The 6,000-nt window shown below is 39.2% G+C and overlaps 1 protein-coding gene across 1 annotated transcript in view; it reads left to right on the top strand.

The window, feature by feature from the left end:
* The window catches only part of mid1 (midline 1), a 47,907-nt gene that overhangs the window by 788 nt on the left and 41,119 nt on the right, over positions 1–6,000 (top strand). The window lies entirely within an intron of this gene.

The following is a 6,000-nucleotide window of genomic DNA, read 5'->3' on the forward strand; positions in this document are numbered from 1 at the left end:
CAATATATGAACGTAACTTGTTAATGTTCTGAAACAACTAGTAACAAAAAAGAGGAAAGTTTCAGAACATTTAAACGTTTCAGAAAAATGTTGAAAATGATAAAACAGTAGAAATGCATTGGTTGTCACACTTATGCATTACGTTTGGACAACTTATGCACTAATGACATCTTAATGCTGAACACTGACTTATTGAATAATGCAATATACAAATGCATGCTTTAAAAATGTGCAATTCACAAATGTATCCCAAAAATAGTTTTAAACCAAATACAATTTAATTAAATGCAAAAAAGTGCTAAAACAGTAGAAATGCAACGGTTGACAAACATGTGCATAAAGTTTGAACTAAAGATTTAGCACTTTTTTTTTTTTTAATAAATGCATGGCACCTTGATGCTGAACATTGATTTGAATAACAATACAATATATACAAATGCATGCTGTAATGCAATTCATTAAAAATATGCAAAGCATTAAATGCAAAAAAAAAAAAAAAAAGAGAGAGTTAATTTGGAAATTAAAAAAAATACAATTCGCAAATATATCCCCAAATTTATTTAGACCAAATGTCATGTAATTAAATTCAATAAATAAATAAAAAAATTAAAGGAGCAACAGTTTATGTTAAAAATGATAAGCAATAATCTTTGGTTATCAAACACTAGTGAACATGCCTGCATAATGTGATAATAATGCATGAACTTCATACATCCACTAAAAATCACCAAACTACTAGTTGATTAAAAGACTTTCAGCAAAAATGATGATGTCAGTGAAGAGGAAATTAATTTTAATGAACATATACAGTCACTTGTTTTAATACATTTTGGAGCACAAAACTTACAAACTCTACTGAAGTTGTGCTGCTGAAAGAAGAACAACAGTGAGTGAACTATTGAAATATCTTGGTGGTGAGATCAAGAGCTGAACTGGGCTGAACCTTCTGTTATTATTTATCAGCAGAGAAGGTCTGGTTTTCTCAGGGCAGGGCAGGAATCTGTCAATAATCACTGCAGGGATGATGAGGGATTGAATTGGTATATCAGGATCCTCAGAGCACGTCATTTGAAAGCTCTGAATGTTTGGTAAAACAAGGACGGCTCTTTCTCACAACATTATCCAGCCAGCATTGATCTGTGATACAGATGGCACAGCGTCTGGCACCATGTGTGCTTTCATTGATTGCCAGTGCCAGTTTGGTTCGATGTGATATAGTTTAAGGGGCTTTTTAAGTAGTTGGACGATGGAAAACAGCACAAGACTGATCAATGAGATCAAGCCACGTGAGAGACATGACTAATTACTTACTAAAAATGTAATGCTTAACATCCAAATATGACAAAAAGAATCTCTTAATCAGTATTGTTCCTTGTTTTAGAATGTAGATGCTTTTACTGAAAAATATTACATGATAATATTTAACTAGACTGTGTAAAAAAAGTCTTGTTTTCAAAGACTGTTAATTATTTGTCATGTTAATAATTTTGCATATTGTTAGATTTTGCAGTTCAAATATACATTTTTATATCATTAGCACAGTTTTCTATTGTGTCAAGCATACATTTATTTCATTTTATATTAATATCATTAGCAATTTTTTTGTTGTTTTAAGCATACATTTGTATTTTATTTTTTAAATCTTGAGAAAATTGTTTTTATTGTCTTAAGCATACGTTCTTATTTTATTTTTATATCATTAGCTAATAGTTTTTAAGGTGTTAAGCATAATTTATTTTTATTTTAGATTTACATCAACATTTTTTTTGTTAAACAATTTATTTGTTGTATCTTTACCAAATAGTTTTTATTGTTAAACATACATTTTTATTTTATTTTTCATTTCATAGCATTTGCAAATAATTTTAAATAATGTTAAGCATGATTTTTATATAATTAGCAAATTGTTTTGAAGATGTTAATTTTATATTACTTTTTTTATTTTATTGTTCTATCATTAGCACATTTTACTGTTAAACATATTTTTTGTATCTTTAACATTTTGTATTGTATAAACTACATTATTTTATTTTTGATTAAGCAAACATTTTTATTTAATTACATTTTTTATTTTTATATCATTATCAAATAGTTTTAAAAATTATTTTAAGCATGCATTTTTGTTTTATTTTGTTGTTTTTATTTAATTAGCAAATCATTTTAAATGTGTGAAGCATATATTTTTAATTAATTTTATATTATTATATTTATATTATTAACAATTTCTGTGTTAACATAATTTATTTATCTTTAACCAATAGTTTTATTGTGTTTTTATATGCTCAGTAAATAGTTTATTTTTATTATTTTAAGCATACATATTTGTTCCCCTTCAGGAACTCGAGCTGCGTCGAAAACGCTATGGGAACGCCTTCAGCGTGACCACTCTCTGAACCACATGTGTAATCAGTCCAATGGATTGACGACCAGGAAGCTTAAAAGCACGTGCGGTGGAACTGGCGTACGCTTTCTATCATTCAGCAAGCGCTCTGTGTGTCAGTGTTATTTGGTGTTGTCTGTCCATTATACAAGTGAAGACAAACATAGGGCGAGGGCGGGCAGCATCTCAGGCTGTGTGTTCTTCCCTGCCTGTGCTACATTACAGGTGGGGATATACACAGTTTGTGTGTTGTCTGCTTGAGAGCAGAGCATGCAGAGTCAGCTCTCGGAGGGCTCTCTTTGAGGAGCGAGCCTTCACCAGCGTTACTCGCGGTGCCGGCCCCACTTTTGCCGAGGCGGAGCAGTGGCTGCGCTCGTGGGAATCGCAGATGGATCAGGTGGAGGGAATGGAGACGGGCGAGCCCCGATCTTCTTCCTTTACCACTAGGGGTGGGAATTGCAGGGTACCTCGTGGTACAATATAATCACGATACATGGCTCACGATAACGATAATATCACGATACAGCGATTCTGCGATAATAGATATATTTCTAGAAAATCCTATAATGATGCATCACGATATCTGTCTAAACAAAATGACTGTGAAAAGGTTAAGTGCAAGTTTTCTTTCTTTATTCAAGTCCAAACTGTTAGAAAACAGTTTTTTAACATGCTGAGTAGTAAATCAATTTACTCTTGGACTTATTAAAAGCTTACACTTTTTTTTTTTCCCTGTGTGTAAACAAACACATTTAACTGCTTAGGCTATCAAACAGAAAAAAAAAAACCTAGATAGATAGCTAGATATAATATAAACATGGTACATTTCAAAATTTACCTGGAGTGCTTTCTTAACCTTTCTACACCTCTCATCATAAAAACGGAGCCACACACAAAGAATTAGCTGTTCACATCTTGTCTTTTGCGTGCTCGGGTTCGTTATTTCAAATGTAGATGTGCGGCAAGCACACACACTGCACACTTCTGCGGCGCGTTGTGGCTCTGACAAGGTTTTGTTTCATCCTCCATGCCATAGGTGCAGATTTATGTTTCTGCCGGTCGGTGCCCACTGTCCACACTGCATAACGTGCACTTGTAATATCTGAGAGAGAGGGAGAGCATCCAGTTTTGTTCACATAAAACTGGACGCACCTGCGGCGCTTTCTCTCACTCATATAGTGAGGGAAATCCACCTGCGATCCGAGCGGAGAGGTTAGGCTACTCATGAATTGAATATGCGCTCTGCAATAATAACGTTATTGGTGCCTGTGGTCCATGCTGATTGTTTTAAGTTTTTTTTAGTTTTCATCTCCATAAACGTGTGTGTATATATAGCAGTAAAGCTAATACAGTGGCTGGAAATCTGTTTATCCTTTGGTTACTCGTGCTTCCCCATCTTCATAGAGAACATGGTTCATGGTTACTCCGAGTCAGAGAGCGCTTTTGGAAAGAAGCTGGAAATGGCGTGGCCGCAATTTCCACGCATTTTTAGACACCGTGAGGAGGGAAATCTATTTAGAGCACCTTATTGTATTAATTAAAATATCGATATTTGGTGCCAGATATCGGTTCTCGTATTGCATGGAGAAGGATCATGATATATTGCCATATCGATTTATTTTTCCACCCCTATTTACCACCAGATCCAGACGTGGAGGACGTCGATAAGCTTTCGTAAAGCAGTTGCACAAGCATGCTGTGAACGAATTTCATTATGAGCAGCATTTCTGGGGAGAGTAGCTCGCGCAGTCAGCTCTAGAGAAAAAAAAAAAGGGGTCTGATTGTGCTTCTCCCCGCTGCAAATGTTCAAGTTGGCACACCAGATACTTGTGTGGTCCCAGGGCAAACTCCTCTCGCTGAGAGCAGTTCACATTCCTGGGCATCTCAGTATGAGAGCAGACATCCTGTCGAGGCAGGGGCCGAGGCCTGGGGAATGGAAGCTTCACCCCGAGGTGGTGAAGCAGATATGGAGAGTTTTGGCCAGGCTCAGGTGGACCTGTTTGTGACTCGAGTGACCTCGCACCGTCCCCTCTGGTTCTCTCTGACTCATCCAGCTCCACTGGGGCTGGATGCTATGGTACAGACTTGGCTGAGGCCTGATTTCTCTCCTCGACGGCTCTCCATGGGAGATTCTGAGGGGGCACAGCTCATAGCTTCCGGTCTCTCAAACGAGGTTGTCGAGACCATCCTCCAATCCAGAGCTCCCTCAACGAGGAAACTGTACGCCTTGAAGTAGAAGCTTTTCACTTCTTGGTGCGGAGACCACCAGCTCGACCCAGTTAACTGCCCGGTTGGTACAGTGCTGGAGTTCCTGCAGGCCTGATTCTCCACAGGGTTGACCCACTCCACCCTGAAGGTCTACGTGGCGGCTATAGCGGCCTACCACGCCCCTCTTGGTGGCCAGTCAGCGGTCAGACACCCCCTAGTTACACATTTCCTCCGCGGTTCGCTGAGGCCTCCGGCCAGAGAAGCTTATTCTAAGTGGTGGATCAGGATGCTATTCCATAGCCTCGAGTCCTCTGATCTCTCCTCTCTTTGGGGGTCAAGGCTTACTCCTCCAGAAGTTGGCCTTCGAGATGCAGGCCCCGCCCACTTTAGCCACTCCCGGCTCCTCTTTTCTCTCGCATTAGTTGTGCTCTTCCACACTAGGCAGGGATTTGAAAGTCTGGCGGCGTGGGCATCTCGTTCCCATAGCGTTTTCGACGCAGCTCGAGTTCCTGAAGGGGAAAGTCTCCAGGTTACGTATGTAAACGAGGGAACGAGACGCTGCGTCTCAGGGCCATACTTCCGGCATCCCTGCGAGCGCTTGCTTCATTCCTAGAAGCTGACACCGGTTCCACCACACGTGCTTTTAAGCTTCCTGGTCGCTTCCCCATCCGTGACGTCTCGCCCATCCATTGGACTGATTACACGCTGAAGGCGTTCCCATAGCGTTTTTGACGCAGCGTCTCGTTCCCTCGGGGAACCATGGTTACATACGAAACCTAGAGATGTTTTGTTTAATTGTAATTCAGTTTTATTTTATGTGCACAGACTTTCTATTATTTTGCATTCATGAAAGGTTTTGGATTGCCTCAAGGCCACGCATGCAAATAAAGACGAGATAAATGCAGTTAACTAGATTGTTTATTCATACGTCTGTCAACAAACGATGTATCCAGTGTAATGCAGTGTTGTAAGATGGAGTGTTTTTAGTGGTGCTCAGAGCTGCCGTCTCCGGTGTTTAACTGGAGGTCAGTGTGCCGTTGTGTGAGTGTCGTCTGCATGTGTGATAGTCATTCGGTCCCGAGGCCACGTCTGACATGAGCTGCTCTGAAACCTTGGACAGCTGCTAGGAAAAACTGACCCGCTCAGTCAAAATTCATTTTCCATGAGAGCAGAGAGATGCTGCAAGCCTGTGAAATCGCCGAGACGAGTGGGATCGCAGATCAGCCCAATCAGGAAATACATTCTGTTCATGATACATATTTAATAACTGTCACTGATGGGAGTGGGACCAATCTCATTCCAAAATCAAATGAAAATATAAGTAAATATACTCTGCATAAATAAAATTAATATTTTCAGAACCGATAAGATGCATTTTGCATTGCAACGTTATTTTCATGACATTTACCCCA

Source organism: Onychostoma macrolepis, chromosome 09, assembly GCF_012432095.1.
Source record: "Onychostoma macrolepis isolate SWU-2019 chromosome 09, ASM1243209v1, whole genome shotgun sequence".
Taxonomy (NCBI): domain Eukaryota; kingdom Metazoa; phylum Chordata; class Actinopteri; order Cypriniformes; family Cyprinidae; genus Onychostoma; species Onychostoma macrolepis.